The sequence below is a fragment of the Haemaphysalis longicornis genome, unplaced genomic scaffold (assembly GCF_048455015.1).
Source record: "Haemaphysalis longicornis isolate Haplotype H1 unplaced genomic scaffold, Haemaphysalis longicornis Haplotype H1 scaffold_6, whole genome shotgun sequence".
Lineage (NCBI taxonomy): Eukaryota > Metazoa > Arthropoda > Arachnida > Ixodida > Ixodidae > Haemaphysalis > Haemaphysalis longicornis.
In genome coordinates, this window is record NW_027526407.1 from 139,160,299 (window position 1) to 139,175,376 (window position 15,078).

Genomic DNA, 15,078 nt, shown 5'->3' on the forward strand with positions numbered 1-15,078 from the left:
GAAACAAACTTCAGAGCAAGTGCGCATGTTCAACCTATTATGATACATCTGGGTGAAGACGACATGGACTCGGTCAGTGATCTATCTGCTATCGAGTCGTTTCAAGATGTGTTAGGCTGCGACCTATTCGCAAGTGCCGCCTGTGCCTCGTTCAGTTAGTGTGGAGTGCGGCCTTTAGCTTAAACACCTGTGTTTTCATAGCTGCAGAAGCAGGAAACTCCATCAGACATCAGAGAGGACCAGATATGCTGTTTGTCTGCTTTATTAAGACTTATTTCTGGAGTTAACTGAGCAGCCTGCGTGGGGTGCGTAACTTGCTCAGGGGGTATTGCTTTGACATGTAGCTGTGAGAATCTAAAGAGGCCATTGCAATTTTTGGTTTGTAATCTCATTTGCATTACTCCGTGTTGTCTGCTGTGTCGTAGACTAAACAGTGATCTTCCTGTATATGTGGTTTACAGGGCTTTGTCAAGCTGCTAAGGCAGCTTATACCCTGGTAACAACACCAGTTTCTGGAAAAATAAACTCGAATTGAATTGACTATGTGTGTTTCCATGCATCCACTCAACCGACATGTCATACATCAACCAGTGAAGATAACATTTTTATGCTAAAGATCACTAAGTAACCCTTAAAACATACTTCATTGCTCGTGTTATGCATTTGGCATAATTGGTGTGCTGTCATTGTAATTTACAATCCTATTATTGCATAGAAATGCAGCTTCTTACTTAAGTGACATAAACACAATGTGAGCAGTGCTTATATACCTTCAATAAGGCATATCTGTGACCCAAGAATTTGATTTGGTGTAGAATATTTATGTGCATGTGTAGGAAAAGCTGTAAGGTGGTTTATTTGATTTCAGTGCAGCGTTTCATGTCTTCACACGCATTGTTGCAGCGGGTCATACCGGTGAAATCTAGCTCATAAAATTTCACTATCGCGAAGCACAGCTCAATCACGAAGCGTAAGCGGGACAACGAAATTGAAATTACGGCGGTAATACTCACTTTGAATCTTGTTATCATAGACAATGCAAACTCAACGCAGATCCCTATTTGTATTTCATTCACACAGGTTTTTGTCCAAAACAACAACTTCAAGAGCTCCAATAAAAAACAGGCTACGAAAACATACCAGTCGCAAATAACACCTTTAACAATGGAATCTCAGCGTAGCCGACAATCAAAATAGAAAAGGTGGCATATTAAATAACATCACGCAGATAAGCCATAGCTTAACAATGAGAATCTCAGGGTACCGAGAATCAAAATAGAAAAGGTGGCATATTAAATCACATCACGCAGCTAAGCTACAGCTCGTACGAATGCGCGCTCAAAAACGCGAAAATTCAGCTTCTTGTATTTGGCGACTTGATCACAATTTGGGAGGATACGCTTGCGCCCGGCATGGACTTGCGACAAACGGCACGACATACGCTCTAACGAAATGAAGCACGCGATGTCGCGCTGTCTGCGAAATCCAGGCTACCCTCGCAGCCCTCCTCGTGTTTTCAATTACAAGCACGCATTCACGCTCAAAAAACGCGAAAATTGAGCTTCTTGTATTTGGCAACTTCATCACAATTTGGCAGGATACGCTTGCGCCCGGCATGGACTTCGGACACATGGCTCTGCCGCATGCTGCGTTCGAGCCGTGTGTCCGAAGTGTCAGCAACTAAACGCAGCACGCGTTGTCGCGCTGTTTGCGTGTTGCCCGGTGCATAGAGATAATACAGTGACCCCGTGCGTAACTTTCCATGGCATTAACGTCGTACGCTATGAACAAATAATATTTATGACTGGCGTAATCTACGAGAAATAAACAAGGAGTTATCGCCCTCTGTCAAATTCACTGGTGCGATAACGTGGGTAGCACAGACACAGGAGGGACTCAACGATAGAAAGAGAAGCACTTCATGCTCAAGGGGAAATGACCGCACAGGATGACGACTACCACTTTGTATCACAGCGTACACAGAATCCAGTACCTGCAGCGGCGGCTATTTCCCGGCAACGCCGGTAGCTCACAAAGCAGAAGAAAAAACACCATAGCGATTGTCGTTACCGAGCATGTTAAGCACACTGCACACAACACGCAAACAAGGAAGACGACTGAACGGCACAAAAAATCATTCGCAGAGCTCGATGACGCCGATGGATTGACGTGAATAGCGGGGGTTGTGCAACCATTTTGGTAGAATTCCGTTAGCGCGGAAGAACATGCTCTGTGATTTCTTCCGTGAACGCGGCGTGGAGGCGGTCTACAATGACGTCACGTTGATACGCTGACACCATTGGCTGGATGGGGGTCATTTGATGAGGAAAAGCCGCATTTTTCTTGAGTTGTATACGAGTATAGCACGTTGCGCAGACCATGAACTCCTTAGCAGTGAAGCCCTCTGCGGGTAGTTTGCGGCCAGCACCCGAACCGCGGCACAGTTTCCATCCGAATCTTTAACGTTTCCGATTTTGCGGTTGTCGTAGTTGAACCAGAGTTTATCGTACACTGCGCAACTGATGCCGAAATCGCAAATCAGAAAATTGCGTTTGAATTTTGAATGGGCACCTTTGAATGCGCTGTCGTGTCTGGAAAGAGGGGACGGCGGTGAAATAGGGGTCGATGGTGGCGTGGAAGAGGGCCTGAGAGGCGTGGGACAAATCTACTTCACCGTAATGAAAACTAGTGGAGGGGAGGGAGGGGGCGTGGGGGGGGGGGGTGCTGGCATATGCTGCTTCGAAATAAAAAGTGTTGATATATATCACCAGAGTTTCGCCTCCAAAGAACTATCACAAACTTTAGTTCCCCGATAACTTTTTCCTGCCCTCTTTCATTTTTTATGATGTATGTGGTGAGGTGCCCGAAACTAAGCTGCAGTTTTTTCAATGAGATTCAAGTAGTGTCTAATGTAGTTCCTTTATTTGCTTTTGTGGACAGAAGCGTTCAGAAGGAATTTCCGGGTCACAGTGGCCGTACGGGCCAAAGTGCGGTTCTGATCACTTGGCGAATAAGGGTGTTAAGGCGCGCATTTTCTGGTGTTTTCCCGCCGAGGTTATTGAAGATTTTTTGTTTCAGGACAACAAAGTGAAGCAAGGTGGAAAATTTAGCGCTAACCCTACACCGAGCGGTTCAAAGGCTTGAGGTCTGAACAAAAAATTCCCTTCCAGAAAATGTTAAATTCGAAGGCAATTAAACAACGTCACGCATGTCATATAGAGAAAATAGCAACTCCTAAATATTGTAGTCTAATTTGATAATTTTTTTTGTAAATAAGTGGAATGCCTCAAGTTTATTACATTTAGGTATGTTTTATTTGCGTTCACGAAAGCGGTGCTTGACATAAATATACCGTGAAAGGTTGCGAACCCTCTAAAAATATTGCTTTGCTTTAATAAGAAATAAGAACTACGTAGTATGAATCGAACAGGTTCTTATTAATGTAAACATTTTTTTTTATTTGTGAGTTGTATTTATGCAGAAAGTAGCATAAAAATGCCTTACCGCCATTGTTATGCTTCAGAGAAGTGCCTGAAATGCACTTAAAATTTTGTTTGCAATTTCATGAAAAATTAACGGGTGCGTGGGCCGCGGACATTGCCGTTTTTTCTGAGCTAGATAGTGTCGCGTAGGCAAGTACATCAGATGACTGTTCTAAAAATAGGGTATATTGGGGTGAACTCGTTCTTCTAGCTCTTTTGGAAAGAACCGAAAATGCCGAAAACATATCAAAATTTGCCGTTGTTGATCTAGACAATCTGCGTTTGTTGCGCAGGATTTCCGCTTGTAATGGGCCAGAAAACAAGCAATTTTTACCCTTCCAGGGCTGTGTTTGTTCTATGGGCCAACTTTCCGACCCTACAGGATGCTTCTGGAAAGGGCAGCGCTCTTATATACGTAGCTTACCATCGACGGTACCCCACCATCTGTGCTACATTGGTCCTACCATTCTTAGCGCTGCTCTGGATAACCGCACCAGATAGGCTCACAGCCTTTCACCGGGTACACAGTTCTCTAGCATGACAGGTATATTGACATCAGCAAAACCCATGTATAAGTGCATACAAACCAAACGCAGTGGTATTGAAATCGCCGACGCCGACTAGACACGCCCCTTTTTTAGAGAGAAAGCTCGGCCACTACAGGAAAAGAAGCCGGAAAATGTCTCTTTCGTAGTGCTGTCAATCTGACCTTCAAGCTAAGCCACGGTCCTGCCAGCGCACTGTGTTGTTACGGTATGAAAGTGTCTAGTAGCTCGGTTGTCACGTAGGGTAGCAGACAGGGGGATAGGGAAAAGGTAAGGGCATGCGACATTGAAAAATGATACAATAACGCCCTCGCTGCTTCCCTGTTCACTGGGCGAAGAGCGCCCTTGTTTTGTCTTGAGCTAGAATTGCGCGCCCGCTTACCACGCACTCTCCGTGACAAAATTGTCAATGTTTAAAAAACCAGGCTGTCCAACCAAACTTTTTTCGGATTCGGTTAGGGCTTGGGTTCAAGCCTTTCGGGATCGGTACCAGTTTCTATTCCGGAGCACCAGTTTGTTCCAGTTTAAACCGGTTTAAACGGATTCAAAGTGGTTCAGAGGCAAGAAAACAGACGTATTTTTTTTCGTTAATTTTTGTGCGCGTGCTTCTCGTTTTCTTACCACGTCTGTATAAATACAGTCATAAGGTTGGTTCTTTTGTAAAACTGTTTTGTCTTGGCCAAGTTAAAAGAACTCTGGAAACCTTTTTTTTAAATTTTTTCTAACCCTTAATGCTTGAAGAACGCAGGGAACCAGCACATCCAGTACTGAGATTGGCAGTCGCAATGTCCCTGAGCCAAAAAATGCTGCTTTGTGCCAATCAGATAACTAACAAAATTGCTTAAAATATTTTTCTCTCTTGCCGGTCGTGGCGTTCTTCGACCACTAGAATGATGTCATAAAGCGGTTAAGGAGCTATCTGTCGGCTTTATTTAACTTGAACCCAAAAAGCCACTTATAGCCACTTTGAAAATGAAGCCACAATAGAAAAGCAGAAAAAGAAGGCGTATCTGCAGCGACGAGAAAATCACGCCGGGCCGCTCAGTGCTGGAAATAGCTCTAACTTTTGCAGTACTTCCACATGCGACGAATAGAGTGAAACTGTTTTAAAGCAAAGCTTTGTACCTCTACCGGCCAACGATTCCATCGGGGCGTGCGCGACGAGCAATAGACCCTATGCGAAATTGCTTGGTGATCTAGCAACACTGATGTAAACAAGACCGTCCGCCATATTGGTACGGGCGACGATCGGGAAGGCTCGTATTGTTTACTGTGGAAGGGTAGGTGACGGTAACGCGGTATGGCCCAAACTAGACGGCGTTTTCCGGGTCCCGACCTCGGATTGTGGACGAAAGACTTGTCTGCGCTGCCGACTGTGTCTGAGGGCTTGTACCACTCGTGGTGCCTCGCCAAAGACCCATCCGAGCGGAAGCGGAGCAGGGCATACAGCCTAGCCACCGAGGCCTATTGCTCGCCTTCATCGGTGCGTACAAACACCTGCGATTCTTAGTAAGTAAATCCTTGTTTGTTTTTTCTTTGACGCTAGTTAGCCGGTATGACCATTTGTATAGCACTCTGCTCAACATTGTTTACCATGCAAATGCGTAGCGGGGACCCTGTTGCAGTAATCCTGAGAGAGGAAAGCGACAATCACCAGACCGTACCGCTAATGGGTGGATTAGTTATTTTCAAATGCTGTACATCGAATTTACTGGATGAATTTTGGTGAAGATGTTTAGGGAAAGGTTGCGGCCGTTTTCCGTGACGATCGTCCGTCCGCGCATTTACCGCAAAGCAATCGCGCTTTGCGGCGAAGTCAACTACAGAAGTGCACCTACGCCTTGAATTTTCTTTTTTTGAGTGTTTTCATTATTTATTGCGCATTTTCAGCCGCAAAAATCTGTTTGTGTTTCTGGCTTCTCCTTTTTTGGCAGTGGGGTGGTTGTGTTTGTTTCTAAAGAGCATGTTTTCAGTGTACCCGAACAGATAATACACTAAAACCTCGTTAGCTCGACCGTTAGCTCCAACTCACTGAACTAAAATATTTTTTTAGATTCGATGGGTCATCGGCATAGCCCGAATGTTTACCTGTTTATCTCGAAAGCTTTTGGAAGTGAGTTCCAGATAATCGTATTATTGCTTGGCTAAGTTATGACGAACAGGATTATGCGGGTACTCGTTTATTTATTTATTTATTTATGAAATACTGCAGGCCATCAAATGGGCCAAGCAGGAGTGGGAGGTAGTACAACGATAATAATATGACCAATTACACACAGCGTACAGGTGTAGAGAAAAAAGAAAAAAACGGAAAAAAGAAAAAACAGACAGGTATACAAAATATTCACAAGAAACATGAATCACACTTCAAAGTAATTTTCCAGAGATTTTAGTACATTTCCAGACTCAAAAATATGGTGCGGCAGTTCGTTCCAGTCTGTTATTGTACGAGGGAAAAAGAAATACTTGAAGTTGCTAGTGCGTGCAAAGATAGGCGGGAATTTGTAAGAATGGTATCTTCTAGTAGGACGTGAAGATAACGGAGTGAGGACGTGCGAAAGGTCCATGATGCTGTTTTTCCTGGATAGTTGAAAAAGAAATTTAAGTCTCTCTAGTTTCCTTCGGGATTCTAAAGTTGGAATTTTGTTATTAATTATTAGTTTTGTCGGGGAGTCAGACTGGCGGAAGCGATTGTTCAGACTGGCGGAAGCGATTGTAAATAAACCGACAAGCTAATCTGTGGACTCTATCAAGATGATTAATATCTTTTATAGTGCTCGGATCCCAGTCTTCAGACACCTACTCTAAACAAGGCCGGACTATTGTGTTAAATGCGAGGAGTTTAGTTTTAGCGGGAGAGCTTTTGAGGGTGTGCCTTAGTAACCCTAATTTTCTACGGGCAGATGAGCAAATCTTTTCAATGTGGCAGGACCAAGTTAAATTGTTGGTGATTGTGTCGCCAAGATTTTTATAACTTTGTGTAACTAAAATGGGAATTAAACTTCCTTTTCTGGAAAATACATTAACAAAGTATGCAGCGATACTTGCACGCACGAACTTGAAAGACAATTTTGCTGTTTGAGGTGTAGATGATTGCCCTTGCAACAGTGTTGAGCAAGACACACAAAATTCCCCGCATTTCCCCGAGGGGAAGAATGTGAAAGTGCGAATGCACGAGTTGAATTTGCGCGGTTCGGTAATGTTCGCGAAAGAGAGATCCCACACACACACACAACTACAAAAAAAGAAAGATGCATTTATTCACAGACACCTATTTGTGTTGTCGTTGTACTTGATTGCTAGAGCGGATCTCAGCTTTGAAATTTCGTGTCAGTACTCCTTTAAGCGGGTGCATTAGCCCTTCTCACGCCCGATTCCTGGCCAATCCCCCACGTGGGTACACGACCGATTCCTGGCCAATCCCCCACGTGGGTATGTGCCATGTCAGCGGCCAGGCAGCGCGCGCCCATCTCTCCCCGTTGCCAAGGAAGACGAGGAGATTCCTGGCCAATCCCCCACGTGGGTATGCTATGCGGACATCGCCGGTGGACGCAGGCTCAGGGTCGCTTAAGAAGTGCATTCGCACTTAAAATCTGGTCCTTTTGAGTCTGTCTCTTGCTGCGACTGTTTTCTGCTCTGTCCCTTTACCATAAACTGTGGCGGACTAGTCCTGTTCTTCCCCGAGTGCTAGTTACTGTTACTCTGTTCTTGCAGGTTGGGCCTCATTCATGTGCTGAGCAGCTGCTTTCGCTCCCAGAAGAAAAGTGGCCGGCCCTATGTTGTGTGCCTCATGTTTGAGACGGACAGCGGGGTGATTGTGGAGGCAGCGTGCGAGTGCACGGCGGGTTGCAGTGGAGCATGCAGCCACATTTAGGCGGCTGTGCACCTGCTCGTCCTCTTGTAAGCCAAAGGTTTTAAAGAGGCACCACCGGAGCTTGCGTGCACTGAGCTGCCACAACAGTGGGGACGTCCGAGACAGCAGGACATCAAGCAAGCGAGTGTCCAAGACATGGACCGGAGAAGCCCGCGAGAAAATGGCCCGTCCCTTCCCTTGCCAATGCGTCTGTTCGGTGCACGTCGAGTGCAGGAGCAATGCGAGCAGCAACAAAGTATCGTGGAGGCACTTGGGAGAAAACCTGCTAACCTTGGGAATGGGTTTTTTGCCTCAGTTTTTCTGGCCTCACCCCCCACATCGACAGAAACAAGGACTGGTATGGCACCTGAAGGGTCACCTATGAGCTACCAGCAAGCATTCAAGCCACATGGCTTCGAAACATTGCTGTCTGAGACAATAATTCCTGGTTGCGGAGTTACATGTGCTGTGACTGACCTGGAACTTTTTGGCAATGCTGTGGCGCACACGTGTCCGGATGGGTTGGCTGCTGACCAGCAGCAAATTGTGGTGGTATGTTATTACAGATCTATATGTTTTCTTGAACTGCATGATTTAGGCTTTCGCCAGCAGAAAAAAATTGCGAGTTGCATTCTGCTCTACAACTGCATTGAGGAGGGACACTGGAGTCGTGTTAGTAGCACGGACTATCAACAGGGGTAGAAGAAACGAAGAAGACAGTGACACAAAGCACTTTGTTTCGTAGTTTTTGTTTTATCTCTTGTCCCTGTTAATAGTTAGTGCTTTCCACAACCTTGATGGGATAGCAACCCGCCCAAGCAGCCACTCTTGCAACAGTGGAGAATACAGAAGACAACACTCCCCCTCTCTCTCTCTCTCTCTCTCTCTCTCTCTCACACACACACACACACACGCACACACACACACACACACACACACACACACACACACACACGCGCGCGCGCGCACACACACACACTCACGCACGCACGCACACACGCACACACACACACACACTATTTTTTCTTCACTAGTGGTGCGTCTTCTTGGGTCTGATGCGAGTACAATGTTTTTTTGGTCATAATACTCTTAGCAAGTTTTCTTTGGGGACACAGGCTACCATGAAGGGTGCCTCCAAAGATCAGAGAGCACCCAAAGGCTACCGTTCGTTTGTGTTTGTATGCAGTCGAGGGGCAGAACCTGCACCCGCTTTCGGTGGCATCTCCTCCATAGAAGCACGTTGGTTCTTACGCTCTCAATATTGCTACAAAATGAACCCGGCAAAAAGTTCTTATAATTCAAGACCCACGAGGTATCCGTACCAGGTAGAACACATTCTCAAAACTATCGGCTAATGTCGGGGTTTGATTCTAAGAAATAGCTCAGAAGTGCGGAAGATATTAGGGTGTGCCAGGTTTCGTGATTGTTTAAATTCTCGTTACCCTTGACCATTGTGCTTCTCATAGCCTTGCCCAGCTGCAGATTCTGAACCTTGAGAATCTATTTTGTAGTATGGCCATGGAAGCTTTGGAGCTGTTCCGTTCCAAGGAAAATTATGCACGCAACAGCCAAAGTACTCTGTGGTTGCATTCAGTAGCCGAGGTTTGAGTTTTTGTAACTCGACATGAGGTGGATACTTTAATGTATGACATTCACAGCGAACTCCGCCGCCTCTTCATGATTGGCTGCATTGAGAAAGCAGAGAAGACACTTCTATGCTATGTGAAAAGGAAACTCTTCACAGCTGGGCAGTTATGTTTTCATGCTTCCTTGGACTGTGCTTGTTCATGGTGACTAAACAGCGCAGAAGACGAAACACAGAGAAGAGCAAAAAACAGGACGAGCGCTGTCCTGTTTTTTGCTCTACTCTGTGTTTCGTCTTCTGCGCTGTTTAGTCACCATGTCGCAACACCAACTCGCCCAACTTTCCATCCTGCTGTGCTTGTTCAATGTCTTCCTTCATCCCCAACCTGAGGTGCAGTGTGGTGTCGTGCTTTTGCAAAGCAACATCATACTTGGAACAGACTTCTTCCACGGTACGTCACAATGCGGTTGTGTCTTCATGGCAACTGCACGTGTTAGCTGTGGTTCAGCAGGTTGTTGGGAAAGAAATATGTGGACCGGTCTGCAACGAGGATGCAGTGGCATCGTGTATTCACTCACTTCAACTATAGGGCCATGATTTCAAGCTACTCTTAGTGTGGTCGTCACTATTGTAAAATTACTATCGGTCAAGTGTGTGCTAGTTATATGGCTTCCTAAATGTTAAGGTAATCCCTATCCATCGCTTTTATTGGGCAGGGCTTATCTGCTAGGGTTTTATGTATTTTTCATATCCCCAAACAAAACCTCCGAATGATTTATGTCCCCTTGGAACGCGCGGAATTCTATAATGCGGGACATTGGAAAGCAAATACTGTATGCGATTACTACTTGGTCATCACAACAGTGCACCCTATTCAAAACATTGATTTGGATCTCAAGCTTATGCGTCTCATTGCTTGCGTATGCTTCTTGAGTGGGTGAGTCAGTAGTTGGCAGCATCTGCAAGATCCATAAAGTCGAAATGAAAGAGTGCGCAAGTGTGCAGCTTTTTTAAGAATGTCTGCACACAAGGCTCTAAAGAAATAAAAGTGTTCTTTTTTCATAAATTCTGCGGCATCTTGTGCTGAAACGCTTTGCTGGTGATCCGCTTTCATAAGGTGAAATGGGTTAAGCAGGGAACGTGGTTCTTTTTTACAGTCTGTGCATAATATAAAAGAGTGGCAGGTTGAACTAGTATGTTTTAGTGATTTTGTTTTTCCTTTTTTATAGGACCTCTGTCTCACTGCAGATGAAGCTAGGGAGCTGGAGGAGGCAAACACAAGACAGCAGTCCAAGAGTCAGGCGTGGGATTCTGCTCGAAAGCACCGTCTGACGTCATCAACCTTCGGTGCCATTTTGCAGAGGCCACACTGGACGGAAAAAAGGTTTAAGGAACCTGTTAGATCGCAAGGACCTCTCGCGTGTTCGGCCTGTGCAGCATGGCATTAAGAACGAGTCGTGTGCAGCGGATTGTTACCTGGCTGTAATGCACAGTATGTCACACCACGTTTCCTTGAGGTACTGTGGACTTGTGAACCCAAGCTGCCCATGGTTGGGTGCTAGCCCTGATAGACTAGTCTTTGACACCGAGGAGGGCACCTATGGTGTGGTGGAAATTAAGTGCCCCTATAAGTTGAAGGACAGTGACCCCAGCACTGCAGCTGAGGAAACATTTTGTTTAACACTGCAAGATGGCATTCCTCACCTCAAGAGAGATAACGTGTACTACTTCCAGGTTCTGGGACAGATGGCTCTCACTGGGTGCCACTGTACAGACTTTGTTGTTTTCACAGAGAAGTGGGTGGCAGTGGAGCGAATTCGCTTTGACAAACATGAATGGGCCAGGGTTAAGGAAAGACTGGACACATTTTTTTTGCTGTTGCTCTTCCATACTTCACAAGTAGGGACATGTAAGCTGTGCGCCATGCACAGGGTGTGAGCAACATGCGTAGCAAAAATTTTGTTTTGGCAGCTTACCAAGTTTTCCTACTGTATTATCATTGTTTTTGGTCTCTTCTACATTGCTGAGTGCTAAGTTTTACTTTCTAATCCACTCTTTGAAGTGTGTTATTTAAACAGGATATTCAAGTAAAAAATGCTCTAGAAAAACATGGTTGTAATGTAAATAAATTTTGCGCTAGTTACTTCCAGCTTGTGCAATTACATTTGTGTTAACTAAGCTGGTGTAGATGCACAGCGTGCCAGCTGCATGCACCCACACAACTTTGAGTGTTGCTCTGCTACGGCAACAAAATAATCTTTTCAACTTGCAGGTTTGGTTCATTTGCTTCAATAACGTTCGGCATCATACTTAATCTGTTTAAGCACATTTCTGATCTGAAGATGAGAGGAAAGGAAGCTTGCTGCTTAAATATGGTCACACGTCAACGTAGTTTCAGCGGTACTCAGATTGTGCAACTTGCAACTGCTTCACAGCTGAGGGATTGTCTAGAGCAGCTTCATACCAATGCACATGCGTTTGTAAGAAAGCAAACTTTAGAATTTTGCCTGTGTTGCCCGACTCGCAACAAGGCTGCTGCTGAGCAAGTTTATGCAACAGATCTTTTCTTTGTTGCATGAGGGTTTTTGTCGTACAAGGTCTTTTGTGCCACAAATACACATTTTTTGCCTGTGTTAACCTTTGTCTCGTTTTTTATCTCGCCAGGAAGGGCTTATCTTGAATTGAAATATTCAGTTTGCTTTGTGTACAAGAAATTTTGTGTTCTTCCATTGTATCTCGTAGGTTGGTGCTTTTGTTAGTTGTTTAACCACAATTTTACAGCACGATCATGCCTACTGAAACACGTATGCTCTTTACGTTGAGATTCTGGCATATGTAAAGCTAGTCAGACATTAGTGTACGTGTGAAAATTTGAAGAGATTTGAAGTGTGTGCTTTGCAGATATAACCGGTGATTTTATCTGCTTGTGGCAACATGATTTAGATTCGCAAGTCTGCGTGCTTATGTACTCAGCTATGCAGTATGACAGCTGGGTGCCGATTTCATCAGTTTAATCTTGCCCTTTTTTGTTTGAGTGTATTGAATGCACACATTTCTTGAATGCCTGTTCACGTGCCTTTGGAGAAGTGTTTTTATTGAGATGTCTTAAGACAAGTACAGATAACTAGCGGAACATGATCATTTTTTGATGGTTACTTTATGTTGGTGACAGAAAGCAAGCGTTTGTAAGCGCTTCGTTTGCCATTGTGCGCATCACCCTGTAAAAATGCCTGTTGCTCATTTTATATGCGAACACTGTTGCGCAAAATTGAATAAGACCTAGTCATTGTATAGTTACGTGAGAAAGGCAACCACAACTTCAGCACGCATATAAGGGGCTTTTAGAGCTTTTTCATCGCAGTGCACAAGTCAATATAGACCTTACTTTTCTGCTTGTGAAACATGTTCCAAGAAACAGAAACTTTCAAAATAAACAATACATTTGTTTTGCTGCAACTGAAAAACTGTGCACTGCACGTTCTTGACAAACGGCTAAAAGTGTATGGGATAATATATATAAGCGCATTCTGCAGAGTGGCATTGAATACAGATAGCACAACACCTTTGTGCTTATTACCAACTTCAGCTATTTGTTTTAATATTGCCCCTCCATTAGGTAAGAAAAACTGAACGACCCACTCTTTACAGGCCCACTAGGCATGATTGTCTTAATCTCTGCACTCAAGCTTCATTGCACGAAAGGTGGTTCAAAGTAATTTTTCTCATGTGCTGGAGACAAAAAGGCTACAAGCACAGTACACTTTCCGATTTGGTTTTCATTCTATTCCACGTTATCAGGTGAAATTAGGCCGTCTTAAAAACCCGTAGCTTATATGGGAGCTCTGTTACACTGGCTAACTTATTTGACAACTAAAGATTGGCAGAGAAGCACCACACAGTCTTGACGTGCAGTCATAAGCAATGTAGTTAGGGTCATTGAAAAACTGTTCTGCACAGCTTTCCTATCTTGTGACTGCCACATTTGTGTCAACACATGGACTAAAAATGAAACAGTACATCAAGCACTGCTAACGCCATCCGCCTGGCAGCTGCTTTCCTTACTGTTTGTAAGTCGGCTTTGAAAATTAGTCAGTACAGCAACCATGGTCCAGATCTGGTTGATGAGAGGTGCTAGACTTAGAGGAATTGGCCTGTCGAAAATATGGAAGGACTTGATTCTCCTTATTCTCCTTTCGACGTGTATTCTTAGAGATGCAATCTCTTTTGTTTCTACGACTTGGTCTTCAGAAAATTGTCAGCCTCTGAGGAATGGTGGGAGATTCAGTTTCACCCCCTTCTCATTAGGCAAATCTTCAATCAAAAAACCCTTGTCTGCCATAACAGCATCATTTCGGCCAAAACTGAGGTCTAAAAATCCACTTCGAATCACACACTCTCTGTCTGATATAGACCCTGTAAAAAGTTCGGAAACGAAGCTCACAACTCCATTTGGCGAAATGCCGATAAGGCCCTTGAAAGTATTTGAGGACTTGTAGCTAGAGTAGGAACTTGACCGGAGTACAAGCGAAGACGGTACTTCACATTTGATTTCCGTAGCGTCTAGTATAACCCGTGTCAGGGGGTATTTTTATTTAAATGCCTGAGGCATGGTTGCATCAACGACTTCTCGTGGTGCCCAGAGTGGCAGTATAGACAGCTTAAGGTAGAGAAAGTTCAGCCATGATGTACATGTAATGCCTTATGTAATGCCTTCGGGCCCTTAAGGAACAAATAAATGAAATGAAATATACGCGAGACCGTTGACTGCGCAATGCCGAACCTGTGAGCAAGATCGTGCTCAAAAAGGCCTAAGCGTAGCCGAACAAGAACCAAAAACAGTTCATTATCCGTTGACAGCTTTCTCTTGCGTCCCACAGATGACGACGATGAACTTGGACAGCCGCTACGTCGCAAATTGCAGCCATTTTCTCCAGGGTCAAGAAATGCCTTCAGTGCCAGGAAGTGTTCGTAGTCCGGGAGGCCTGTGTAGGCAGCAAAGTCTTCGTTGGAATCCTTAAATCGCTCAATGCAGAACGGCGCTGTTTTTGCCTTTACAATTTCCAGAAGGTGCATGGTGCTGTTTTCCTCTCTTCGTAATTCATGTACCTGACCCTCTGCTGCTGACAGTTGTTCATTAAGCAAGGTACGCTCATGCTTAAGTCTCCGTATTTCAGCAAGCAGTTCGCTCACAGGATCCCTGAGCTGTTCTTGCTCCAAAGAGCAGTCTTGCTGTGCTTGACCATCATTTGGAGAATTAGCAATGGCTGCAGTTACTTCTTGTTGCATAGGCTCATCACTGGTGCCATCAAGGATGGGGTCTAGAGCAGATGTGAGCCCTGAAGAACCCATTCTTGAACTGCAGGGCAGTGGCGTACGATTCCTTGGCGGCTTTCGACTCTTTGGCTTGCTCCCAAAAGTGAAGAGAGACGGGCATGCTGTGTCACGAAGCAGGCGGTGACCGCTTGCCACACCTGGAGTGTAGTCGGAAGGCTTGAAATGCCTTGAGCACACTTTAGTTGTCTTTGTCACGTTGAACTCCACCCCCTCGTCACGCCGAATCGCAACAATCCACTTTTTGTACAGGGATGTGTCCTTTGGGAATCGATGAAATGA

The 15,078-nt window shown here is 44.9% G+C and overlaps 1 pseudogene; it reads right to left on the reverse strand.

The window, feature by feature from the left end:
- Nucleotides 1-13,250: 13,250 nt before the first annotated feature.
- On the reverse strand, nucleotides 13,251-15,043 carry LOC144141958 (uncharacterized; annotated as a pseudogene).
- Between the last annotated feature and the right edge of the window lie 35 nt (nucleotides 15,044-15,078).